We start from the raw sequence: 13,099 nt of genomic DNA on the forward strand, positions 1-13,099 counted from the left end.
TCTCCTGAAAAAAAAATTATGCAATGCTTTCATCATTGCTCCACTAAAGGAGCACTGAGAAGCAAGAGGAGATGAGAGCAGAGGAAAATATTTCTGCTCTTCAGCTTTCTGGGGTGTTGTCAACAGGGGCTGACAGGAGGCTTGACTGGGAAGAGGCAGAATCCTCAGGTAGAGTACAAGGGCTCCTGAGCTCTCCTCTCCTTCAGTCTCTGCCCACATCCAGGACCTGGAAACCTGTGCAGTTTATTGCACTCAGAAACCTTATACCCAGTTCATGCTCAGATCTCTCCTTAGCTACTCATTGAGCATCCGAGAGCAGCGCAGCGGTGCCCCCGTGTGGCCTAGTGCCGAACACAGAAAACGCAGTTCCCAGACCAGACATCCTGCTTGAGTTGAGGAAGGAGAGTTGAACTTTTTAATAAAAATTTTATTTTCATAGGTTTTAAAATGTCACAATGGTTATTTTATACTATTATGGTAATAATCAGTCACGGAAAATGTTTTAAGGCAAAATCATAAATAAATAAAACCACCTTTCATCTCCACTGGTAGGATCCTGCTTAAACTTGTGACTGGCAGATGCTCATAGACTTGAGTGAAGGGGCCCCTGGAGCTGCCCTATATAGCAGTGCTGAGTTCCCCACCCTCCCCAGTTGTTTTCTGTACATGTGTTTTGATTTTGTTGTTGTTGTTTTAGAAGCAAATCCCCAAATTAATACACAAATCCAATGCAATTCTATCATATTCCCAACAAGTTTCATTGGAGAAATTGACAAACAGGGTCCAAATTTGATATGCAAATACAAAAGGGCAAATATATCCAGGGAATTCTTGAAGAAACCAAGGTAGAACATTAAAAGTGACAATAATTAAGACCGGTCTGTATTAGTGCAAAAACAAATGGGCCAATGGAACAGGCCCCATAAATAGAAACATCTGATTTACAAATAAAGGGGCATCATAAAACAATGCAGAAAGGACTTTTGTAAATAAGGAGTGCTGTGGAAACTGTACATTCTTTTTAAAAGAAAACTGAAAGAAAAAAAGGAAAAGTAAGATTAAAGATACTTCATAGCGTACACACAAAACAACCCCAGTGGATGTAAATGTGTAAAGCCAAGTGGGAAGTTGCCACAGGTACACAGCAGAAAATATGCCTTAACCAGATACAGGTCTGCTTCTGTCCTCAGCTTCTGGGAGGTGACCCCTAGGCCCCTGCAATGTCCTACCTGGGAAGAGCATCTCTGTTTACCTGGAGTCCGTGGCCACCAGATAGTAATGCATTTATAATGAGAGTTTTGGGGCCACCAGTATCTGCTCCACCTACAGGCTGACCACCAGCCACATGAGCAGTCACCACAAGGCTCCATGATGATCTCCAGACAGTACTCAGGGAGATTCTTCATGGAGATACTCGATGTGTGTTGCCACAAAGTGATGTTTTCTGTGTTTATATGCAGGAATACATAGCTGCACTCAAACAAGATGAAATATTTTGAATCTTACATTTAAAAACTTTATTATGATAAAGAAACTTTATATGATATTTCACAGTCATTTAAACACTGATTTTTGTCTACAAAATATGTAGTACAAGAAAAAAATACATAACCACTCCTGTTGGTATCTCTGTCTTTTTCCTGCTGGGATTGAACCCAGGGCCTGGTGTGTGCTAGTTCAGGCTCTACCACTGAGTTACATCCCCAGCTCCCTTTTGTATTTTATTCTTTCATTGTAAATAAAGTCTGATTAATAATCTTATATCTAAAGATCCCTCTATATTTTGCCTTTTGTTATAGAAATCATAGATTTCTTGAGGAGACATGAGATCAAATTGTCTCTCACAGTTACACTCCAACACACGTTCATCCAACTGTCTATCTAGATATCCATTCAGTCCAGATTCATTGAGTCCCTATTCTATACTAGGATTATTCCAGATGCTGGGGATACAGGTGGTGACAATTAGACCAGCTCCCTACCTAAGGAACACATGCTTCAGAAATGCAGACTGACAATCAACAAAATAAAAATTATTCCACACAGTGATAATTATTATTGAGAAATATGTGCCTGGTCCACAAGACTGCCAGTGGCAAAAATGCCAGGGACCCTATTTCAGATGGGTTGGAATTAGAAACCATATCTGAGAACTTGATATCTGCACACATAGCAGCCCTGGGTGGTGTGAGGAGGGAACCTTAATGTTTCTTTAAGGGGATCTTTTTAACTCTGCTAATATGATGAATATTCTTGTCCCACTCCACAGAGAAAGGCACACGTGCAACATCAACTCCTGCAGCAGAGCCAAGGTGGCAGGTTTCCTAGTGGCCAGGTGAAGGACTATGATCCTCCACTTACAAACACACACAGAGGAAGGGATGGAGAGGGGGCTGCCCTCAAGGGTGGGAAACTCAGGTGTCCTTCAGGGCTTCTCTCAAGGGTCGTTTTTTCTCTTTGCCCTGAACTTTATAGATCTTTGTGTCCCAGTAGGAGAAAGCCTTTGAAGAAGTGGAGAGAACCCCAGGAGCTGGGTGTGCAGAGGGAAAAGGAGGAGGCAGAAGAGACAGGCGAGTGGGGCTGGTCCAAGGCTTGGGGAGCCCATGCAGGAGGGCCCTGCTGGCTGCAGGGCTGGAGCCCAGAGCCTCAAGCCTTGAGTCTTGTACCTGTCACCTGAGGGAGAAAGAGGGCTGCTGGCCCTTCTACCTGCTAGAAACATAAAGGAGTGGCATTTGGCTTTTTAATTTTGGTTTTTATAAATGCACCAGAGTGGAAGACAAGGAGACTACTTTTCAAGTGTCATTTTTTTCAAATGACATCTTTTACAGTCTGTTCCCAGTGTGAACTAATAAGTAATCCCTAAGAAAAGAAAGCAAGGTATGGTGGGGGACACCAAGAGATATCTTGAGAAAACCCCTATCTGCAACCACCACCCCTCCCAGGACCATTTGGTCCCCTCCAAAGTCAACCACCAGTAAAAGAAGGAGGGATCCACAGACTTTAACTCTCTCCCCCTCATTCTTCCTCTGCTATTGCCTGGACTTCCTTCTCTCCTCTGCAACCACAATCCCCCTAGAGCTCAGCTCAGGAGGCCCTAAGGCTGGAATTCTCTTTCCTCTTCAGACTTGGGAAGTAGTTCTGAGACTGCTGTCCTTCCAGGTGATTGCCACTTGTGGAGCCTGAGAGCATAGTCCAGCTGGATTCGCATTGCCCAAATGTTCTTGAAACTACTTATATGACAGATTCAGTCCCACTCTTTACATTTGCTCATTTAAAAGTTTGTAAGGGAAAATTATGGCCCAAAGAAGGAGGCATGCTGGGACTTTGTCCATGACATGTGGACAGTATGGCAATACAAGTCTCAAACATGTTTTGAGTAAAATGTGACAGGGTCCCTTGCACCTCCACTGGGTTTTTCTTTCCCCCACCCCCTATTGGCAGGAGGCAGACCATCTGCAGCCTCCTTTGCACTCTATTTTGTGTTTTGGGCCATATTTGTTACATGTCTGTCTACAAAAAAGTATCCCATTGAGGGCTAGGATGTAGCTCAGGGGTAGAGCATTTGCCTGGCAGCGTGAGGCACAGGGTTTTATCTCCAGTACTGCAGAAATAAATTTAAAAAAATAAAAGTATCATTCTCAAAAGCAATTGAGGGACGGTCCATGCTATGAAAACATGAAGTCTAATTCTAAAACAGAACTTCTGGTGTTGGGTTACAATTAATATTTTGCCCTTTACAATCAGTATTTTCTTGAGTTTGGGGCTTAGTTTCTCATAATTTAAACAGATAACATTCTCTGCCTGGCACCTCTTCCAAATTCCATTTTATACTACAACATACAATTTCAGCATTTCAGAGAAGGCGAAAGGCACAACGTTTTCCCAGTCCCTGGAGATGCCTCTGTCAAACCATCAGGGGAAAATCATCCAGGTTTTCCCTCTTAAAAAATACACACTATGTACATGGTAGCATTATAATCCAGTATTTTCCTAACCTTTTAAGGACCCTAAAATATGTTGGGCACCTCTTCTTTTTAATATTTATTTTTTAATTGTACTTGGACACAATACCTTTATTTTGTTTACTTATTTTTATGTGGTGTTTAGAATTGAACCCAGGGCCTCACACATGCTAGGCAAGCACACTACCACTGAGCTACAACCCAGCAGGCACCACTTTTAGTAGCAATACATTACAATATATTTTGCTCATTTTAATGGCTACCTAGAATTTAATTGCATAGATTTTCTTTGGGGGATAATGGGAATGTTCTTCATCTTCATTCCCTGGTGGTAACACAAGAATGCATGAGTACCCAAACTCAAGGAGCTGTACATTTCAAATACATGCATTTTATTGTATGTAAACTATAGATTATTGAAGTTGATTTAAGAAGGTTGGCACCCCCTTGAAATTTGTATTTTGGTTCTGTATAAAGAAAATAAAACAAACCCTTGTTCTTAAGAGAGAGACCCAGACAAATCTGGAGGTAAAGAGTTATGGTGGGCTGGGCCTGATGGTGAACACCTGAACAATCCCAGCAGCTCAGAAGGCTGAGGCAGGAGAATCACAGGTTCCAAGCCAGCATGAGCAACTTAGAGAGGCCCTAAGCAATTTAGTGAGACCGTGTTTCTAAATAAAAAAATATTAAAAAGGGCTTGGTGATGTGGCTCAGTTGTTAAATGCCCTGGGTTCAATCCTAAGTTCAAAAAAAAAAAAAGAATTATGGTGTTTGTAACTTATTGTCCAAAGGTGCAGCAATCTCATTAACAGCCATATTTATATGGGGGTGGGAGAGTGAGAACAGCTATGACAAAGTGTTTACAACAGATGACTCTGGATTAAGCATAACAATAAAAGCTAGAAACAATAAAATACATGTTTTATTTCTATCTGACAATTAGCATATTCTTCCATTATGAACAGAATACCAAGGTATTAGGAGCCATACCTCCTACTTTGACCACTAAATTCACAGATGTTTGCATCTCTCATTGCAGTGTAGCAGGGAGCTCAACACATCCTTTATACTCTTTGGTACTGGTTAAACCTGTATCCAGGTCTGTCTATTTAATGTGTCAAGAAACAAAATAGTATATTTTAGAATTTTCAATCATTTATTGTGTTTTTATTCATTTATTGCTTTTGGAGGGCATCATATCTTAAATCCAAACTCAATGTTTATTGTGATTATTGATATCAGAATTAAACACAGTTTTTCAAAAGATGTAGCTTAGCAGCAGGGCTTGACACATAAAGAACTTTTGAAGATACTTGTTTTTGAAGTGCTAAGGATTAAGCCCAGGCTTCATACATGCTAGGCAAGCCTGTTACCATTTGGGTTACATCCCCAGCCCTCTACACTTGAGTAGGAAAAGTCTGCATGCTTGAAGTTTTCATGATCTTTAGTGATCCAGTAAAGTTTGGTGCCAAAAACTTCAAACCATGCCTAACTATGTTTTCAGTTTGTATTCAGGAACTCAACATTGGGGCCCAAGGTCAACTGATAGAAAGCTCCACATAATTTCTGGATTGGGGGGTTTATTTGTGTTTGCTTTTCTTTATTGTTGCTTATTTTGGGAGGAGTTGAGCTTTGAACCCAGGATCTGGTTCAGGCTGTGCTGTGTTCTTAACCACCAAAAAAATACATTTTAAAGAAACATAATCATGGGAAAATAGAACTCTGTTACCCTTCCTTATATTTCTTTTTGGATGGAGATACACACACATACACACACACACACACGCACACATATACATACACACACACATACATATACATACATACACACACACACATACACACACACACACACACACACATACACACACACTGCGGATTAAACCCAAGAGGCACTTTACCATGGAGTGCATCCCCAGCCCTTAGTTTTTTATTTTGAGACAGGGTCTCAGTAAGTTGCTTCAGGCCTCTCAAATTGCTGAGGCTGGCCTTGAACTTGGCAATCCTCCTGTCTCAACCTCCCAAATCATTGGGATTACAGGTTTGTGCCATCATCACCAGCTGGTTTTCATTTTAAATATGATAAATGGAGGAGGGCTGTGGCCCTTTCTGCAGTGGGGGTTGTGGGGTGTCCCTAAGGCTCAGGGTCTGCATCCTGTTCTGGAATCTTAATGGGGTTGATTTGGAAGCAGAGGCTTGATCCTGGGGGAAGGCAGGTAAGGGCGGGACCTGACAGCCCTCATCTCTGCATCTCTTTCCCCTTCCTGCTGTCCTTGCTTTTTAAATTCTCCTCCTTTCCCCCACCTTTCTTCCTCTCCTCTCCTTTCTTCAGCATTTCAAACTTTCTCTCCAGGACCCTCTTTTCTTCACTCTCTCTGTTCCTTTTCATCTTGTTTTTTGAAGGCTGGTTGCCAAGACATGGGACTGTGTCCACCTGGGACAAGCCAAAATAAAAAGAGACACAAGGCAGGGCTCCTCACCAGGGTGCTGTGTGCTCTGAGGAGCTCTCTTTGCTCTTCCTGGGAAGGTTCAGTGAAAGTCACTTCAGTCTTCCCTGGAGATCACGCTGTGGGGTCCGGATTAGGATCCTCACTGAAGGGTCCCAACATTGAGAGGATTTTCCTAGAATTAGTCTTTGTTTTCCTTTGAGTCTGGCGGTTTTCAATCATTCCTATCCTGAGGAGGGAATTCCCCCTCCTGGCAGGAAACTGAGCCCTAGGAAGTGATCTGATCCTAGAACCCAAAGGTGGCCCTGGGAGGGGGTGGGAGGGCTCCTCAGCTTTTCATATCCACCCACCACAATCCAGGCGGATGCTAGTTGAAGTGTGTGGGACTCCACATCCCTGCTCAGGACTGCAGATATCCCCAGCCTCGGGGTCTGCATTCTCATAGCCAGGACTTGAGTATCTGCCAAGCAGCCCAAGAACCCAAAAGCCAGATGTAGCCTGCCCACACCCAGGCGCCCACAAGTGTCTTCACTCTGTTTTTATCAACCAACAGTTTTGATTTCTTTGTTCCAAGTGGGGGTGACATGATCTTCAGCAATTCAGTAAAGTTTGGCGCCAAAAAGTTCAAACCACGCTGAACAGTGGTTTTGCTTTCTATTCAGGAACTCAGCATTGGCGCCCAAGGTCAACTCAGAGAAAGCCCCAGGTATTCTTGTGAGTCCAGGAGTCCCAAGGGAGAATGGAGGGAGAAAGGGTATTTAATGACAAGGCAAACTTCAGCAAAAGGAGCTTTCTGGTAAGCATGGTTATTACTATTACTATTGAGATGTAATTCATTTATCAGAAGTCAGATTTTGAAAGTGTGCAATTCAGTGGTTTTTAGTACAATCATGAGGTTGTGCCACCACCACTACCTTCTTTGGATTGTTTAAAGGATGTGGAGAGGAGGTCTGATGGTTGGAAGGCAGAGGCAGGAGCAGTCCCTAGGGAGATTGCTTTGCAGTAATATCCTGTTGAGAAAGGGTAAGAGACCAGGGCAGCCTGCTTTTACCTCAGCCTAGGAGAGATGTGACCAGCAAAATGGGGGAGAGGGTGATGCTAAACAGCAGGTTGTGACACCTGTGGGCTTTGATGGGAGAGTAGAGGTATGCTATGTTAAAATCAATAGATGCAGCTGTTGTGGCTTGGCTTGGAGCATTATGGTGACAATAGGAGATAGACACGGTATTTAGGAAAAAGTCTTTGCAGGATTCTAGGGAAAAGGTAGTTGAAAGTTGGTACCAAGGTAGTGACTGTTAAGCTGTAAAAAAAAGCCGCCTGGAGAAGCCAGAGGAGCAGGGCAAAGGGTCAGTGAGAAGTGACCAAGGGTGATGATGCAGTTAATAGAAGTAGGGCAAGTGTGTGTGGGGGTCTATATTGGTTGGAAAGGTGTAGAGTGCACTTATAGACCTGTCTGATTTGAGGGTCAAATGGGCCCAGAGATGCAGATACCCTAAAGAGACTGGTTGGTGTTGGATTGACCCATGGGGAGCAGCCTGATGGGGCTCATGAGTTGCCCTGGGACAGCTAGGGCACCTACAGGATGTGGCCAGAAGAAAGGAAACCTGGCTGGATCTCTGAGTCAATGGCAGAAAAAGGAGCAGATTAGAATGGCTGAAATGTCTAAGGGTGTTTGGAGCCTGAGAGTGCAGAAGGTGCTTCTGAGAGCAGAGGTGGCTGAAATCTACAGAGCTCATATAATCTGGTTACTGGTGACATTGCCAGTAAGGCTGTACTTGACTGAGGGCAGTGTGCTGAGAGCAACAAGGCTTGGCTCTTCCAGAAATGTGCCTTGCAAGGAAAAATCTAGAGCCGACCACATGGGGTGATATGCTACTGGAGGTTGGGGAGACCCCTGCTTCTCTGTGGGCTGAATTCCACTAGGTTCCCAGAGATGTGGAAGTGCTTCTGAGATTGGGCCATGGCACTTGCTCAGAATCTGATGCTACAGCATTCACCTAGCTGGCCTTACCTTCGTGTCTAACCTACCTGGGGCATCCTAAATCACAGTTGCTTTTCTGGACGTTGAGGCTGATGGGACCCGGTGGATATTTCCTATTTTCTTTGGAATGTACCCTGTACTTGTAGGGAAGTTCGATTTTAAGCGTAGCCCCTCCCTCTCTGCTTCTGTTTGGTCTGTCCCCATTGAGTGATGCTTACTGAGCAACACCCAATGACAGCTAAACTCCACCAGAATCTTCCCAGGAACATGGGGCTGGGGGTCAGCAGGAAGGGTGGCAGACTTGTGAGCCTTGGGGCTAAACCGTTTGTGCACCCCTGAGTGCCTCCGCTGGTGAGTGCGCTCAATGTGGGTCTTCAGAGTGGGAAATGCCTGACGAATCCAGGGCGGCAGGCATCTACTCTGCTTGGCGGGCTCTGGAGGGGTGCGGGGCTGGACACAACCAGTTTGCCACAAAACCTCAACTCCTCAACTCCGTTCTTCAGGGCGGCACTCACCTCCTGTCACCTCCACATCTAGATGTGTGCTGTACCTTGCTTCCCTCCCTCCTCCCCTCTGAGCCTCGCTCTTCCTTTTGTAGTTCTTGGGACTCCCGGGGTCTGCCTCCTGCTTTGCTCCTTTGAGAATGTTCAAGGTCCCTTGGAGGCCTGCCTTTCAAGCGACCACCTGCCACCAGTGAAAGGGAGAATGTCCAGCCCCCAGAAGCCCTGTCCTCTTCCAGGTGCCAGCAGCATGTTCTCACTGAAGTCCTCAGTGCCTGGAGTAGGATCTTCCTTTTTTCCTGCCAGGAACTAGTAGGGATGTCCCAGGCTCCCACTGCTTTTTCTATTGCTGAGGGCGCTGTGGCTGCTCTAAACACTCAGACTGAGCAAGGTTAGAATCTGAGGACTTTGGCCAAGAGATTCTTCCAGTGACTTCTCTCAACTCCACCCTCAAGGTCCCCTGGCCTCCTGCCGCTTGTGGGGCGGGATCTGCTCCCCTCTTGCACCCCCTTTACCCTAATAGGAACTCCACTGTTCCCACCACACCTCTCTGTGCCTCCCCAGCTGCCTCACACACCCCACCCTGACTGCCTATTGCCATCCCCTCCCTGCTCTCCCCTCCTGCCTGCAGTGCTTTGATCTATTTCTAAGGTGTCTGTGTTTCACCTCCCCTGCCTCCCCACTGCTGGCCCTTCCTCCTCCCCTGTGAGTCATTGCCTAGAGTACCTAATGCTGCTGTAAAAAAACCCTCACCCATCCGCCCTTCCTGTTCCAAACTTTACTGTTAAATTTTTTTTTTATTTTTTCCTGCAAGTTTTATTTTTCTTCCCCCCTCTCTCTCTCTTTCTTTGGTGTTGAATAACTTATTTTAATGAATTTATCTTTTAATACAAGGGTGAAAAATTCCTACCATTTTAACTACAGTTAAATCTAAACTTCAAAACTGACCAATAATTAATGACGTGTTAATTTTGAAGTTTTTGACTATAAGGATATCAAATATAATACAGAACTCAATTTAATGCTGTTAAACTTCTTAGCATTCCAAGAGTATCAAATTGCTTCTCCTGCCCCCACCCCTTCAAAAAAGAAAAAATCACTTCTCCTAAGCAAGTATAGTACCTGCTGGTATTTACAGTCATTAAAAAGAAAAGGCAAAGAACTTTCAACTTGAATATGATTTGAGCATTTGTAAGCCATCTAAAAGTTCTACCTGATACAGGGAGTAGATAGGTTCATAGCCTTGGCATAAGAAGTCATGTCACAGAGTTTGAATGTTGGAAGTGTACTTTTATCAGTTAAAGAAACTCTAGCATCATTTAGTACCTTTTCTTGTTTGTTTTTTATTTTGCCAGTCAGAAACCACATTTAATGTCACCATTCTTCAATCAATGAGATTTCTGTTGATCTGTTTCTTAGCTGATTACTATCAATTGTACACAGACAGTTCTCATCAGAGCTGAGCATTTTCACATGAAGCTAATCAGTTTTTATTTAAAATTAATAATAAATGTATGTAGATTAAAACTAAACATAATCATATGTTATCTAACATGGGATATTCAAACAAAAAACTAAGAAAGTAGCCACTAGAAAGGAGACATGGAAGAAAAAAATTAAATGGAGATAATAATTTTTTTTAATCATTATGACAACTGCTAGCAATGTATTCAGAAAACCAAAGTCAGAGAAAATATATGAAACATGAAAAATTTCTTTTCAGTTGAAATAAATGTGTTTTAAGGAGAGAGGAAGAGAGGAACAACAACAACAACAAAAACCCAGGCAGCTTTTTAAATTTTGGAACACTGAAAAGTATCAAACATGGAATTAGTAATTTATCAAAAATCACACCCCAGATTTTCTTTGGAAGGGACTAAGAAATACAGTGTTTGAAACAAGGGCATGAAACAGACTTCAAATTGAAATTCATACTAACAATATTGTGTTTTTACTGAAAAATACTACTAAAGATAAAATTAAGTTAAATTTCAGGTACTTTCTGTAAAGGACGATGGAAAAGCTCTGTAAACTCAACAAGCCAAAACAACCATTTACCTGTCCCAGACAAGATTTTATTAGCAGGACCATAGTGGCCACTCTCAGAAGAGAAGGGAGTCCAGAGAGAGAGAGAGAGAGAGAGAGAGAGAGAGAGAGAGAGAGAGAAGAGAGGAGGAGGGGAGAGAGAGGAGGGGGAGTAAGAGGTAAGAGAGAGTAAGAGAGAGGAGGAGAGGGGGAGAGTAAGAGAGGAGAGAGAGAGGGGGAGAGGAGGAGAATGAGAGTAAGAGAACAAACATGAACAGGATGTTAATATTTATGGGCTTAACAGAAGGTGAGGAGGAGCAGGGCAAGTGAGATGTTACTTCTTTATTGGATGAGAGTTGGCACCACTTCAGGAATTGGAGGTGCACCATTCAAAGTTTGCACCATTCACAGGGATTGGAGGTGACAGTTCCCACAACATTCAGTGCCTCATGGACCTGAGCTTCCAGAAGAGAAGTGCTCCAGGCGCCATCTTTACCGACACTTTCCATTTAATGTGGGCAAAATTACAATGTTTACATAGCAAATATAAACTAGCAATTTATTTTTACTTAAAATATAAAGTATTTTATATTTTATTTTAGGAAAAGTTTACAGTCTTCAGTGCTCAAAATTAAATAGCAATTTTAATTTTTTAATCAATTAATTTTCCATACCTAAGAATTATGATGGCAATGTAAAACAAAAGTTTAATTCTGCTGAACTAAAGCTCAAATAGATTCATATTTTTAAATGTATGAAAATATCCAATCTTTAAAATATTGATAATTTCTTTTATCAATGTAAAATATTTAAGTAATCACAAGAGATACTTTATATCAGAAACAAATTCACAAGATATACTCATGACATTCAAGAATTAAAATCAAGAAAGTGGTAGTCACCCTAATATAGAATTTATTTCTTTTTGTCACCTCCATTCCTTATATATAATCGTAATTTCACATTATTTGCATAGAAATATTTATCACAATCTGAAAGGTAGAAAATAATTTTTTTTTGCCTTCTAAAGCTCAAGTAAATTTACTCAGTGTTCTTAGTATATTTTCTTTTAACATTATCTGAACAATCAGTCATAGGTTTTAAGACCAATGTACTATTGCCATTAGAAGATGATTTTGTTTCACATTTCTTTTCATACAATGAAAACTGTTGCTGCCAAAGAGCAGCCAAGTCAACATATATTCAAAAGGACTAAGAGTCATAGAAGAAAACTGTGTAACCATGACAGTTATCTTTGTGGCCACAAGAAAGATGGTATAAAGGAACATAAGATTATGCTTTGATGTGGTCGGATGCTTGGTGTGCTGAAATGTGAAGGGACCCCAGCAAGGTTCCTTGGAAGGATAGGACATCTTTCGCCATTCATCATCTCTGGTTTCCAAATTCCTTTACCAACTGTTCAAAATTCATGATAGTGATACCAGCTGCACCTTGAGCCCATCCAATAGCTATCATGACTGGCCAGCCATTTTTGTAATAGCTATTAGCATGTGTGACTCCACCTTCTATTTTCCAAGTTCTGGTCACTTCCTTCATCCCCACAACCAGAAGTTGAGCAGATAAGAATGAATAGTCCTGGGAATTTAGGTCCCATGTGCAAAAATATATGTAATATACCAGATTGAAGATGCCAGTAAAATATTAATGTAGTTTGCAAGAAACCTCAGTGGAGGCTCTTCAAGCAGTACACATGTTAAAATTCCTCCACCAAATCAGGGAGCAAAGCAGTAGACCAGCTTGAAACAGAATTCTACCATGCTCCTTCCACTCCTACCAGCTGATGCTTCATGGCCAACACAGACACCAGATAGTGGGTCAAAAAAGGGGAACATGGACTTGCAGGAGAAGGTCAGTGCCAGCTCCTCCCATGGAGAGTCCATGGCTGTACCTACCCCTGAGACTGGGCCTTGCCAGCTGGCCTCTAGTTTTATTTTCTTTTCCTTAACACATAGTTGTATAGATTTATAGGACACAGTGTGATGTTTTGATACATGTATACATTTTATAATGGTGAAATCAGAATAATTAGCATATCTTTCAGGTCAAACATTTATCATTTCCTGTGACTGGATCATTTAAAATCCTCTTTAAGCTATTTTGCAACATACACTACATTATTATTCACTGTGGTCATCTTGATGTGCTATAGTATGGCACAGATGT

At 42.3% G+C, this 13,099-nt stretch overlaps 1 pseudogene; it reads right to left on the reverse strand.

Annotated features, from left to right (window-relative positions):
• Positions 1 to 11,956: 11,956 nt before the first annotated feature.
• Positions 11,957 to 12,816, reverse strand: LOC143400780 (trimeric intracellular cation channel type B pseudogene; annotated as a pseudogene).
• Positions 12,817 to 13,099: the final 283 nt, after the last annotated feature.

Source organism: Callospermophilus lateralis, chromosome 6 (assembly GCF_048772815.1).
Source record: "Callospermophilus lateralis isolate mCalLat2 chromosome 6, mCalLat2.hap1, whole genome shotgun sequence".
In the NCBI taxonomy this organism is placed as follows: Eukaryota; Metazoa; Chordata; class Mammalia; order Rodentia; family Sciuridae; genus Callospermophilus; species Callospermophilus lateralis.